Source organism: Microcebus murinus, chromosome X (genome assembly GCF_040939455.1).
Source record: "Microcebus murinus isolate Inina chromosome X, M.murinus_Inina_mat1.0, whole genome shotgun sequence".
Lineage (NCBI taxonomy): Eukaryota > Metazoa > Chordata > Mammalia > Primates > Cheirogaleidae > Microcebus > Microcebus murinus.
The window spans coordinates 66,763,508-66,778,474 of record NC_134136.1 but is presented as its reverse complement, the minus strand read 5'-3'; the positions used below and the strand labels follow the sequence as shown (position 1 = coordinate 66,778,474).

General features: G+C 40.0%; 1 non-coding gene across 1 annotated transcript; it reads right to left on the bottom strand.

Annotated features, from left to right (window-relative positions):
• Positions 1 to 8,122: 8,122 nt before the first annotated feature.
• On the bottom strand, positions 8,123 to 8,253 carry LOC142866113 (small nucleolar RNA SNORA24). Its single transcript, XR_012916173.1, has one exon. It is a non-coding gene; the product is annotated as a small nucleolar RNA SNORA24 (small nucleolar RNA).
• Between the last annotated feature and the right edge of the window lie 6,714 nt (positions 8,254 to 14,967).

The window sequence follows — 14,967 nt, the reverse complement described above, 5'->3', positions numbered from 1 at the left end:
TGTCTTTAGTGTACCTTCATTTTTGTTTTAGAGTTTGGGTCAGTATAAAATCCTAAGCTGAAATTTTTTTTTCCTCATGATTTTGAATGTATTTTTCCATTAGCTTCTAGAATCTAGTGTTGGTATTGAGAAGTTCAATGCCATTTTGATTCTTTTTTGTTTGTTTGTTTTGTTTTTTTGAGACTGAGTCTCGCTTTGTTGCCCAGGCTGGAGTGAGTGCCATGGCGTCAACCTAGCTCACAGCAACCTCAAACTCTTGGGCTCAAGCAATCCAATCCTGTCTCAGCCTCCCCAGCAGCTGGGACTACAGGCATGCGCCACCATGCCCGGCTAATTTTTTCTATATATATTAGTTGGCTAATTAATTTCTTTCTATTTATAGTAGAGACGGAGTCTCGCTCTTGCTCAGGCTGGTTTCGAACTCCTGACCTTGAGCAATCCGCCTGCCTTGGCCTCCCAGAGTGCTAGGATTACAGGCATGAGCCATTTTGATTCTTAATCATCTGTAAGGAATTTACCTCTCTCCCTCTGTAAATATTTAGGTTCTTTTTTTGTTAAAATTTTTATTTTTATTTATTATTTTTTCTATTTTTTAATTTTTTTTAGCCTGACTTTGAAGATTAAATAAGCTGCCGGTTCTTTTTTTAAATATACCTAATGTCCTTAAAAATTCATAAGGATGTGTATTAGTATAGTTCTTTTTTAAAATTATCTCATTTTACATTTGTTAGGCCCTTTTAATACATATAATTATGTTCTTTAGTTCTGGAAAATTTTTTCTTCTATTTCTTATATTATTTCTTTGAAATGTCCCTCCTCATTTTCTCTGTTGTTTCTTTCTTAGACATCTGTGGAATATTGGATCGCCTGCATTGATTCTTTATGTCTCTTATCTTTTCTCTTAATACTGTCAGAAAACTCCACTGTATTTTCCTAGGAAATTAATTTCTTATTCTTAAATGACTATTCACTCCTCCCTTCTTTCCTCAAATTTCTCACACCCACTCCTCCACCTTCTTTCCGTCCTCTTCAGTATCATCTAATAACTTCAATTCATGACTTTGAAGAGAAAATAGATATAGGAGATGTATCAAGGCATGTTATTTGGGTTAACACTTGCAGAAGGGTAGGGAAGAGAAGGAAGAAGGATTGGGTAGAAGAAGAAGTCAAACTGTAAAGTGGTCTTAACAGAAGCCTCATTCAACCCTATAGGAAGTGCTGAAGGTTAGATAAGTTTTCAGAATGGTCTCTAGTTGGAGCAAGGGGGCTAGCCCCTGATACTGCATGTTGTTTAGTCATTTGATGTGGGCTACCCTTGAAGGGACTGTGACCTTGAACTAGGCAGTTCTTTTAGCCAAGCTAATTTCTGAAGGGGGCTGACAGCCAAAGACTTACCTGACAGCATTCTCGACAGCTAAGGTAATAAGTCCTTCATTCCTAAAAGAGGATCTGAATGGCACATCACAGCTTCTACCACATGAGCTACCTGCACCTGTCAGTAGTGTGCTGCAACTGGCTCAAACCAGTTAGGGAGAGTCAACTCTGTACCTCCCTTCCCAGCTTTGCTTTTGGTGACATGGAGTTGGTAGTTTAAAACTGACTGTTCTGTGGAATTTAAAATTTTTTGTCAATCCTTTATAGCCCTAAAAGCTCTATTTGTTTGTTCTCCAGCTGTACCTTGTTCCTCATATTCCATTATTGTTTGTGGATTATAATAATGATTAGAATCTTTGAATGTATAACCAGCTAGTGTTGTTTTAAAAGTTGACTGTTCTCTGAACTATGTCTATTTCTTTAGGGAATTTTTTTCCACTTATCCATCCATTCATATATCAACTCTTCAGCTCTTAAAGGATCAGACACTTTTTTAGGTGATGGTGGCGCAACAGTGAACAAGAGACAAAGGGGCCCTGTTGTGGAACTTCCATGCTGGTGGAGGCAGTCAGACAAGAAACTAGTAAATGCACAAAATAAATAATATCATTTATGGAAGTTGTAATTGCTACGAATGAACAAAATTAGTGCAATGGGATGGGGTGTGTGAGAATAGGGTGTTGTCTCTCTTAAATACAGTGGTCTGAGAAGATGTCTCTGTGGAGATAACACATGAGCAGAAACCTGAATACTGTGGGGGACTACGCCAGGTAAAACACTGCAGTGGGAAGCAGCCCCAGGGCTGATGGACTGTAAGAAGAGAATGAGCAGGCTATGTTCCAGGAACACCAAGAAGGCTAGTGTCACTGGAGCAAAGTGCACAAGCAGGCAGAGGGATAGGAAATGAGTTTGGCAAGGTAAGAAGGACCCAGATCATTTTTACTGTTTGTATTGGTCTTTTTTTGCATTGGGTGACTTGTTTCTATCAGGGATCTACCAGGGAAACAGAACTGGTAGGATATGTATACATAGATGTATGTGTGTGCTTTCTATGTGTATGTGTTATACATACCTATGTAATCTATTGATTAGAGAGAGACAGACAGAGATGGAGTCAGTCAGTGAGAGCAAGCAAGAGAGTGAGAGACAGACAGTAACAGAGAGAAGGTGTGCAAAGGGTAGAGTTATTTCAAGGAACTGGTTTACAGAATCGTGGGGGGGCTAGCTAGGCAAGTTTGAAATATATAGGGCAGGCCAGCAGGCTGGACATTGTCAGACAGGAATCGATACTACAGACTTGAGGCAGAATTTCTTCTTTCTCAGGGAAACTTCACTTTTGCTGTAAAGGCCCTTCAACTGATTGGATGAGGCCACCTAGATTCTCAAGGATAATCTCTCTTGCTTAAATTCAGCTAATTGTAGATGTTAGTCTCATCTGCGAAACCTCATAGCAACTCTCACATTAGTGTTTGATTGACTAACTATAGCCTAGCCAAGTTGACACACACAAGTTACCATCACAGTGACTTACCTCACATTTGGTGATCTTTGCCTGCCTGTTAATATGTAAAAGTGAGGTCCAGAACAGTTGATTGGGGAGCTCACAGGAGGAGACTGCCAACTGGAAGCCTTTGCTTTAGGATGAGAAAGATGAGGAGTAGAATCATGTGATGGAAAACCCCTAACTACCACACTGGGGAAGTTTCTTCACTTAGAGAGCCTTCAATTTCTCCAGGGAAGTCTCTGCTCTCATGCCAGGGGGAAATGGGCTGTGCGTGGATGCTTTCTTCTGTAAGGGCTGGGGCTGAGGAGGCAGTGGAGACTTTTTCAGCATTAGAATCTTTTAATGAAGGTCCCTTTCTTTAGGCCCTAATCTCACTCCTGTCCTTCACAGTACCTGGTATCACCAGATCCCAAGGCTTTCCAGGGTTCTTCCAGGTACACTGGTTCCTTGAGGTCCATAACCCTCTTTGTATCACTCCCACCCCACTCAGGCTGTGGCTCCCTCAACATTTAGTCATGACTTTATCCACATTTGACCTTCCAAAAATTATCCTGTGCATTTGTAAATTTAAAAGGTCATGGAAATACTGTATTTCATCTGCCATTTCAAACCACTCAGGTTAATTTTGCATGGAATAGCCTTGAGGACAAAGTGGGGAAGGGACTGTCTTTCCTTGCATCCTAAAGAACCACAGTGGCCTGGGAGGGGTCTGCAATACAGAGTGACAGTGGCAGAGCCAGTGACTTAGATTCAGCTCAAATGTTGCAGACTGTCAAGGTCTTAGCTGACCCCCAAAGTCCCTGATTCCATGGCTTGGTCAGAATACTGGTAGAGTGGTGAAATTCTCCTCCTACTGCAAGGGTATTTCAAGTTATCAGTAATCTATTAAACTTGAGATATGTTTATCATCTTCGTCCTAATATTATAACGTGCTGCTCCTCCTGGGGGAGGCTCAGGTGAGGCTGTTCTGTCCTTCTGGCTTGAGTGCCCCAGATAGGATGATTGAGAAAGAAGGTCCTGGGTAGAATAAATTATCACAGAGGGGGAGGGATAGGATCCTAAGAAAAGAAATCTGACCTGTATGGAAAAGGAAGGAGGGAAGAAAAAGTAAATCAGAGAAAAGGAAGCGGTCAAGTTCAAGGAGAAGAACTGGGAATTCAGCCTGAGAATCTCCCAGCATCCATCCCTCTACTCTCATCATCCCCCTATAAGAACTTCATGCTCACCCTCCCCCCTTTTAACACTCATACCCCATTCTAAGTTCACTCCATCAGAGACCTCTGGAAGCAGACCAGAGGCATAAATAGACTCCAAGAGAAGAGAAAGATGATTAGGAAACAGAAAAAGATTCTCAACCATACAGGTAAGCCAGAATTGGCGATTTCAACAATAGTAAGGGTCTTGGAAACATTGCCTTTAGAACACTTTCTTTCTTTCTTTCTTTCTTTCTTTCTTTTTTAGACAGAGTCTCACTCTGTTGCCCGGGCTAGAGTGCCGTGGCGTCAGCCTAGCTCACAGCAACCTCAAACTCCTGGGCTCAAGCGATCCTTCTGCCTCAACCTCCTGAGTAGCTGGGACTACAGGCATGTGCCACCATTCCCAGCTAATTTTTTCTATATATTTTTAGTTGGCCAATTAATTTCTTTCTCTTTATAGTAGAGACAGGGTCTCGCTCTTGCTCAGGCTGGTTTCGAAATCCTGGCCTTGAGCGAGCCTCCTGCCTTGGCCTCCCAGAGTGCTAGGATTACGGGCGTGAGCCACTGCGCCCGGCCTAGAACACTTTCAAAATGAGTGTATCTCTGGTTTGAAATTTTACTGCAGGGTATTCTCTGTACACATCTCAAGATTAGATTTCAGATAAAAATGACAATATTCTTAGGGAAATTTTTTTTTTTTTTTTTTTTAGACAGAGTCTCATACTGTTGCCCAGGTTAGAGTGCCCTGGTGTAAGCCTAGCTCACTGCAACCTCAAACCCCTGGGCTCAAGCAATCCTCCTGCCTCAGCTTCCCGAGTAGCTGGGACTACAGGCATGTGCCACCATGCTCAGCTAATTTTTCTGTTTTTAGTAGAGACGGGGTCTTGCTCTTGCTGAGGCTGATCTCGAACTCCTGACCTCAAGGAATCCTCCTGCCTCGGTGTTGCAGAGTGCTAAGATTACAGGCGTGAGCCACTGTGCCCGGCCAGGAAAAAATATTTTGTTAGCTTAAAAATATCAAGGTTTCAATATTTATATATTTAAAAAACATAGTATTCATCAACTGATGAATGAATAAACAAAACTTGGTATATAGAACAATGGGATATTATTCAGCCATAATAAGGAATGAAGTACTAATACATGCTATAACATGGATGAACCTTGAAAGCATTATGCTAAGTGAAAGAAGCCAGACACAAGGCCACCCACATTTTATTTATTAATATATGAAATGTGTGGAACAGGCAAATCCATTGAAACAGAAAGCAGATTAGTGATTGCCAAAGGCTAGTGGCAATAGGGGTTTGACAACAGCTAAACAATATAAGTTTTCTTGTGGGGTGATGAAATGTTCTATTAATAAAATTAAACTGTGATGGTTGTACATCTCTGTGAACATACAAAACCCACTGAATTGTGTACTTCAAATGGGAGAATTGTATGATATGTGAATTATATCTCAATAAAGCTGTTACCAGAAAAAACATGGTGTACTGGGATACCAGAATCCTTAAAACTGATACTGCAATTGCTAAGAGGTGAATCTCTTCATGGATTGAGAGACTAGACTTGATAAGTACTCAGATTCCTTTAAGACAGAGGAAGTCTGAGAATTATAGAATTTTAGTCTGGCATACTATTTTTAAGCTCCATTTCTGCAAAATCACAATTCATTGGTGCGGTGGTTTTCACTTCACAAATGCTAGCATTAGAGTCAGCAGACTTACAGTCTAGCGCTAGTTATGATAAAGACTAATAGAATGAACGTAGGTAACTTTCTCAGCCTCTTAAAACCTCTGTTTCCTCACCTGGAAGGTGAGGATAAATACACTGGGCCTTCCTTATAGGTTTGTTGGGATGATCAAATGAGATGACAGATGAAAAAGTGCCTATAAGTGTTATGCAAACGAAGATGGTACACTTATTATTAATTTGGCTATTATGAGTAGTAACAGCAACTCTAATTTATATTTAATTAAGATGGTGATTTGCTAATCTTTTTTTGTGGTATTAATTTTTATATATTTTGTATTGTACTCATGAATAAAACCATAAAAGCAACTTAATACGTCTCCCCAACTACTATTTAAAAACAGCTCAGTGAGGGAAATACTTCCCATGCTACTGGATGAAGAGTTGGAAGTCCCATGACTTCTTTGATCACTCTTAGTTGATCAAGATCTACCATTACTGTAAGTTATCAAGTATAGCCTTGATTCAGAAATTATAATGTCTAAAATAGTAACTGACACTTCAAATCTTGGTTTAAAGATATACTAGCCAGGTGTGGTGAAGCATGCCTGCAGTCCCAGCTATTCAGGAGGCCAAGGCAGAAGGATTGCTTGAGCCCAGGAGTTCAAGTCTGTATTATACTATGACTGGGCTTGTGAATAGCCACTGTACTCCAGCCTGAGCAACAGAGCAAGGCCTGTTTCTTTAAAAAAAAAAAAGGGGGTGATGGTGGGGGCAGGGAGAAGACTTCTTTTCCTTTCCGCAACAGCTGACTGTAGATGGATCTTTTGCTAGGAAGGGCACAGAGTTCTTGTCTCTTTCCTGGTCTAGAGTTTCTGTTATTCCTTCAGTCCACTGCCTGCAATTTCTGTTTCCTGTCCTTCAAGCTCACCAAGACCTGAGATTCCAGAACCTCCAACTTACATTTCCTTGCATGAAGAGCTTTACTTGGAAAAGCCCAATAATAATTAGAAGTTCCAATCCTCTCACAGTCAACCATACCATCATCAACTAAACTTTGAAGGACTTCTTTTACTGACATAGCAGTAATGCCTTTCTCTTTGGGAGCAATCTTCTCCATGTCTTTTAATTGAAATACATCTTTTGTCTCAAAAAATATTTCCATCATGCGGGCTTTCTTTTCTTCTGCACTCAGTCCTTTTTTCTTTGACATGGCTCGGGGGTTTCCGGTGGCGGGGCCTGCGCAGGGCTGATTTGCTAATCTTATAAAGACTTAATTCTTATTCTGCCCAGTACCCCCATAATATGCTGAAATAAAAAAGAAAAAAAAGACTTAATTCTTTAAATTTGGTCTTATATGAACTAAACAACATGTCTTACATACTAAGTCCTCTTTGTACATTTCTTGTTGGTCACTGGTACCAAAGAATATATATTTTTGAGAAATAACCAGGTAATATTATACCATTAGGAGCCCTTAGCTTGGTTTTATTACCTATACTTCTTTTATCCTCATGTGACCTATATAACTAGTCTGGTAAAACTGGTTTTCTTATGTCAAGATGTTTAACTTGGTCATCTGGCTATTTAACTTGATCATCTTTGCAGATGTCAGCCTTGAGTTCCAATCCACATTGGTAAATATTTGATTAAACAATGCAGAAATTCACTGGTAAACAATCTATACCCATTTCATTGTCTGGGCCTAAATTCATCATGTCTAATGTGGAAAGAGGCATTCCTAGCCAGAAATTAAAGAAAGAGTTGGGAAGTTATGATTCCAAATTTCTACTCCTGACTCTAAATTTTCCCCAAGCAATTAACATTTATTTACATTTCCAATATATTCTCATAGTTTGAGCAAGTACTCAAAACATTTCATAAAAGGACTGCCAACATTCACAGAAACAGTTGTTTGGTCCACTACAAGTAAAATTGCTTTAAAAATATTCTTAAAGCATTTAAAGAGCATTTGGCCATCAGAACAGAGCAAGTTTTGAAGGAGCCACTTCCTTTAACAGACAACAGAAATCAAAACATTTACCTGTGAAACAATGTTTTCCTTGGAAAGGAAAGTTTTGGCTTTTAATATGGCAACAAATGGGAGATTTAAGAAATGGAAACAAGTGAGAATAAGATTTCTGAGGAATTTCCTGAGAAGGGGTAAACATTAAGTTAATGTCAGGACCTAGACTCAGATCAATTTGTTGATTGATCTTTTTGTGCTTACTTAGCTAAGGGTGTCAAAGTGGCTCCCTTGTAGTTTACATGCTTTTCAGGATTTAAACAACAATTTAGGAAAGGTTGCCCAATAATCGGTACCTTTTGGATTTTTAATAGCAAAGATGTTGTTAAATGTTACTTGTGCAAGTCAGAATCTGATATCAATTAAATGGTGACAGCTTTGCCTTTAAACAAGAATATGTTCTTCCATGGCTAGGAAGGGGGACTGCCACAGTTGACAGGCACCAAAGATACATGGAGGCTTTTCAGGATTTATACATACATCTAAAAGTTTCCATGATGACAATTTAGTGTTAAATGAGATTATATTAGTCATAAGAATTCTTTTGGTTGCAAATGATAGAACCCCAACTAGAAACTAGTTTAAGCACAAAAGGCAATTTATTGATCTATGTAACTGAAAAATCCAAGGGGTGGATATTTCTTCAGGCATGGCTGGATCCAGATGCTCAAATGATGTCATTAGGAATCTGTCTCTTTCTATATGTCAGCTTTGCTTTCATCATATTGATTTCATTCTCAGGCAGGCTGTCTTTGCAGCCTCAGGTTTACCTCACCCTTATAATTAATTTACAATCCAGAGAAGAAAATTTCTACCTTTTATCAGTTCCAGAAAGTCCTGGGATTATGTTTCATTACTTCAGACCTATCACAGTGGCCAAGGGGACAGAACACACTGATGTACTAGGCCTGGGTTATCCTCCCACCCTGAAGCAGGAATTTGCTGGCAGTCTTGTTTGCATCACATGGATTTAGAGTGGGACATGGGAGGTTCTTTGTAGGAATATTAAAGTACATAGGTGCTAACTAGGCAGGCAAAAATGACAGATGCCCCTTACGTGTATGGCAAAGAACCTAGTAAAATGTCAAACTCGATACAGCCCATTATACAATCATATTTAATCTATACAAATTGCGAGGTTGCTATTATCCTTATTCTGTAAACGAGGAGTTGTTGTTTGGTAATCCTTTTGCATGTCAATAGACTTCCTAAATTCTGCATAATCTCTCAAAATCAAAGGTAGTAAGGATACTTTCAATTTCATTGTCTACTTCCACTTTCAGCATTTCAGAGATTCTAATTTCTCAAAACCTGTGCCTAATGTATTATAACGTACTATATTCCTTGTTACTCAAATTCTCTCTTTTCTACTTAAGGGAGGTGAGATTTACAGATTTAGGCAAATGGCATGAAAATTTACCACATCAGTGACTGGAGAGAGGAATTCGGTATAAGGTGGCTTATCCTTAGACTTTATCCAAGGGCATTAACGAAATACCAAGGGGCCTTATTTCCAAAAGTGTTGGTTACATTACAAACTCAGTGGTAAGGACCCCAAAGGCTGCACTATAGAGTAACTCAATGTGGATGGATTTGAATGTGCTATGCAAATTGGGGAAGACTTTGTCAGACACTGCTGTGGCTAAAAAAGAAAAAAAAATTGGGGAAGACTCAGTCATAGCTATGCATTTTCTTTTTCAGACCTGAGAAACCCTGAGATTAGTGTTCTTTTGAATAAGGGTTGGCAGTAAAATTAAGACTTGTTGTTCATCCATTATTACTTTATTCATCCGTTTGATTAACCCACATTTTAAGTGCCTACTATATGCCAAGCCCTGGAAGACAGTGCTTAATAAGACAATTTTCCTGTCCTCAAGGACCTAAGAATCTTTCCGGATGACAGAACTGCAAGCAATTGCAACACATGATGAGGATCAGTACAAAGGAGATAGGACAAAGGGACATGAGAGAAGGCGCCTGGCTCCTGCAGTCTAGCAAAGCTTTAGACAGGAGGTAGTTGTTTTTAATGGCTGCATAACAATCCTATGGATTACACAAAAGGAGTTCATATAAGCTCATTCTCTCTCCTCTCTCCCTCTCATGTTTGCCTGTCTATATGTCTATTTGTCTATTTATCATCTATTCACTCAATGTTTATTCCAGCATTCTTTCCATGCTTATAGATGGCATATAATTGAGATTATATTGCACCTTCATCTTGCCTGCAGAGAATTCAATGTAAGGTCATGAACGTTTTCTCATTGTTCTTAAAAATCCTTGAAGAATGTCATTTAAAAAATTAGACTTTTATTTTAAGATAATTCTAGATTTACAAGCAACTGTAAGAAATAGTACAAAGAGATCTATATATCCTTTATCCAGTTTCCCCCAATGGTAATATCTTGCAAAACTATAGTACGATATCCTAAGCAGAATACTAACATTGATGGAATCAAGTTACAAAACAGTTTCATCCTACAAGACAATGTTACTTTTAATAGCTGCTTAACAATCCATTTTATGAATGTGTCATAATTTATTTGTCCTGCTATTGTTTGACATGTACATTGCTTCCAATTTGGGATTATACTTAATAATGCTGTAGATAACATCTTTGTATATAATTTTTGGCCCAAATCTCTGTTTATTTTTATAGGAGAGATTCCTCAGGTCAAAGCGCATATACATTTTAAGGTTCTCAACACTGATTGCCAAATTGCTTTCCAGAAAGATTATACCAACTTATGTTCCTGCAGTGCATGAAAGCACTTGGCTTACCACACTCACCACTGTTGAGTATTAAAAAATTCTTTGCCAATTTGATGAGTGAAACATAGTATCTTAGGATTTTTTTGATTATTGAAGGTAAACATTTGCATATATTAATGTATTAGAATTTTGCATTTTTCTCTTGATAGTTATCTGTTCCTGTCTTTTGACCATTCCTGCTTCATTTTCTTAATTTATAAATACTCTTTACATATTAAGGACATTATTATTTTTAGCAGGTTTATTTAGATAAAATTAAAACACCATATATTTCACCCATTTAAGCTCTACAATTCAATGGCTTTTAGTTTGTTTAGAGTTGAGTGTCCATTGGCACAATCGATTTTAGAACATTTCATTATCATAGAAAGGAACTTTATTGCCCTTAGCTGTTACCCCCCAATCCCTTCATCCTTTCCATTCCCTGGCAAGCACTTCTCTACTTTTTGTGTCTGTATATTTGCCTATTCTGGATATTTCATATATGTTCTATTTCATGGAATCATACACTACCTGGTCTTTTATGACTGGCTTTTTTTCACGTAGCATATTGTTTTCAAAATTCATACATGTTTTAGTATGTATCAGAATTTTCATTCCTGTATAAGGCTGAATTCCATTATATGGATATACCACATTTTATTTATCCATACAAGATGGATATTTGAGTTATTTCTTCCTTTTGGATATTATGATTCATGTTTCTGTGAATATTCACGTACAAGACTCTGTGTGGACACATGTTTTCGTTCCTCTTGGGTAGAAAGCTGGGAGTGAAATTGCTGGGTCATATGGTAACTCTATATGTAACTTTCTGAGGAACTGTGAGACTATTTTCCACAGCAACTGCACCATTTTACACTCCTATCAACAATGCATGCATGTTCCACTACCTCTACATTCTTACCAATACTTTTTATTGTCCATCTTTTGATTATAGTCATCCTAGTGGATTTGAAGTGGTATCTCATTATGGTATTGACTTTCATTTCCCCAATAGCTAATGATGTTGAGCATCTTTCCATGTACTTATTGGCTATTTGTATATCTTCTTCCCTATTCAAATTATTTGCCCATTTTAAAATTGAGTTATTTGTCTTTTTACTTTAGACTTGTAACAGTTCTTTATATATTCTGAATACAAGACTCTGGTCAGATAAACGATTTACAAACATTTTCTCCCATTCTGTGGGTTGTCATTTTATTTCCCTGATAGTGTCCTTTGAAGCACAATTTAAAAAAATAATTTTGATATGCAGTCTATCTACTTTTTTCTTTCGTTGCCTGTACTTTTGGTGTAATATGTAAGAAACCATCACCTAATCCAAGACCATTAAGATTTACGCCCATGTTTTCTTCTAAGAGTTTTGTCATTTTAACTCTTACATTTAAGTCATTGATTTATTTTGAGTTAAATCTTGTGTATGGTGTGATGTACGTGTCCAACTTCATTCTTCTGCATATGGATATTCAGTTTTTATAGAACTATTTGTTGTAAAGACTATTCTTTTTCCATTGAATTGTCTTGGCATCGTGGTAAAAAAACAATTTACCTTAGATGAAAGGGTTTGCTTCTGGACTCTTCAATTCTATTCCATTGATGTATAAGTCTATCCTTATGTCAGTATCACACTGATTTGATTATTGCAGCTTTGTAGTAAAGTTTGAAATCAGGAAGTGTGAATTCTCTGACTTTGTTTTTTTTTTGAGATTGTTTATTTTGGCTATTCTGGATCCCTTGAAGAATATTATTCTTTTAATCACCATATTTCTTTGTAAATAATTTCCCATTTGTGATTTGACTTTGTTTATGCTATTTAATTATATAGAAGTTTAAAATTTCCTTTTTGATTTTTATATTGTTTTCATATGTAGAAAAATTCTTTTATATTGTTAATTTTCTAATAGCTTTCTAAACCTAAAGTTATTTTTCTATTTATTTTCTTCTTTAAAAATGAGTTATAAAAATAACAATTGCTCACTGTAAGAAATTAACATGATTACTTATTAAGCAAAAAGCATGAAGTTCTCCTATAACCAAATGCGTTCCAATTTCATTCTCCAAAACTCAGCGTTAGCATTTTGTATCCTTCCCAATCATTTTCTATGCATATGCACATGTATAGTTTTCAAAAAGAGGTATGAAAATATAAATATTGTTTTGCTTCTTTCTTTCTTTTTTGAGACAGAGTCTCGCTCTGTTGCCCAGGCTAGAGTGAATGCCGTGGCATCAGCCTAGCTCACCGCAACCTCAAACTCCTGGGCTCAAGCAATCCTCCTGCCTCAGCCTCCCAAGTAGCTGGGACTACAGGCATGTGCCACCATGCCCGGCTAAGTTTTTCTATATATATTAGTTGGCCAATTAATTTCTTTCTATTTATAGTAGAGACACGGTCTTGCTCTTGCTCAGGCTGGTTTTGAACTCCTGACCTTGAGCAATTGGCCTGTCTGGGCCTCCCAGAGTGCTAGGATTACAGGCATGAGCCACCGCACCCAGCCTGCTTCTTTCTTTTTTTTTCACTTAACAATATAGCAAGATCCATATGTAAATCAATCTCATATTTTTATTATGCCTTTCCTACTCCAAGATTATAAAAAATATCCTTCTATGTTGTCATCTAGTACTTTTATAGACTGCCACTCATTTGTGTCTTATTTATTTTTAACTTATTTTACATCAACTGTAGCATTAGTGGAATTCTTAATGTCATCCTATCCCAGGAGTGGGGAAATTATAAGTGCTTGCTCCTCCTCCCTTTGCACATATACAAGAGAAGGGCCGGCAAACATTCTGCCCGTTGACTTACATTCAGACAGTTTAAATTGGCTACCAGGGTCCTCAAACTTTTTAAACAGGGGGCCAGTTCACTGTCCCTCAGACCGTTGGAGGGCCCGACTATAGTTCTAAAAAAACTATGAACAAATTCCTGTGCACACCGCACATATCTTATTTTGAAGTAAAATAACAAACAGGCAAAAACACCCGCATGTGGCCCTCAGGGCTGTAGTTGGAGGACACCTGGTAGGCCCTAGGGGAAGAGGCGAGTGTGTGTCCCTCCCCTACTCATTCTGTCTTTTGTACTTGCCTGCGCTCACTTTCCTCAAGTATAAATCAGTTGTTCCCCGTAGAGTGTTTAAAAGATCTACTTGGAATGATTAGCCTATGTAACATCAGTCCACTCTCCTGCCAGAAAATTTTGAAAAGGATTATAGAAAAAAGTGACACTTGCAATTCCCATAAGGACTTCTAGCATTTGAGCAAAATCGGGCGAATCCCTATGGCATCGGCTCGGTTTCAGACTTAGCACAGTTTTTATGCTGACACCCCCACCTCTCCTCAGCTGGCCACAGCTTCATGGGCAGGGCTCCTGCAGGTCCTGCTGGCTCTTTTCCCCCCAAGCACTGCTATCTTCCCTTGGCCCAGTCCCGGGGGCTTTGGGCTCAGAGCAAGGAAAAGAGCTCTAGCTTCTTTTCTTTTCAGCTCGTCTTCTCTACGGGGTTGCCTCCTCCTGCCTTTTTGTTTTGTGCCTGCTCTAAAGCGGGTCAAGACTCCCAAGCCCATGAGAGATGGCGGCAGCCCAGGTGTCTGTACAGGGGGCTTCCTAGGATGCCAGCGTTTGGGATTCAGGGATCTGGAGGGTGCACGACTTCTCATATCCTAAGATCTGAGTGTGCATGTTCGAGTGTGTGCGCGCGTTTGCGTTGCTGTTGTTGTTGGGGGCATATTTCGGCTTCAGCACGGACCTTTTCTGACTATCCAGGGCTCCTATCTTCTTGGCGCAAGCAAGGACAGCAACCCTGGCAGGGCTACTTGCATGTGCACGCAGTGTGCAACTCCCCAGCGCTGAATCTTTGCCTCGACCAGTACCGGCCGGCCGGGATGCTAAGGAACCGCTAAGACTTGCAAGAGTTGCCATGGGAGTGCGAGGCCGGGTCATCTCCTCCCACCACATGTGCCTTCCTAGCCCGGCCTTCCCTCCCCTGACAATGGGCGTCTCTGCAGGGGTTCTCGCTTCTGGCTCCTTGCGTCCCACCTCCGCAGCCCCCGCCTCCTCTCCTGGTCCTGGAAGCGACGAGGCGTGGGTGCTCACCCAGGAGGAGTTGCCCTCGCAGCAGCGGCGGCCAGGAGACCTCCTTCCGAGCCCCAAACTCCGACCAACTTCTCGGACTCCGCGCGCGGCGCGCTCTCAGGCCGCCGGCGCCCCTGCCCCTACTGGGGGCCTAGGGTGGGCGGGCTGCAGCAGCGCAGCTGGGCTGAGCCGGGCAGGGGGCGGTACCCCTCCGGCAGCGCTCGGGCGCACAGGGGCGGTGCGCGGGGCAGAGCTCCGCAGCGGCTGGCTGGGGTGGCGGCCCCGGCCCCTCATTCCTGCGTGAGGATGGCGGCCGCAGCGTCCCGGGGCCAC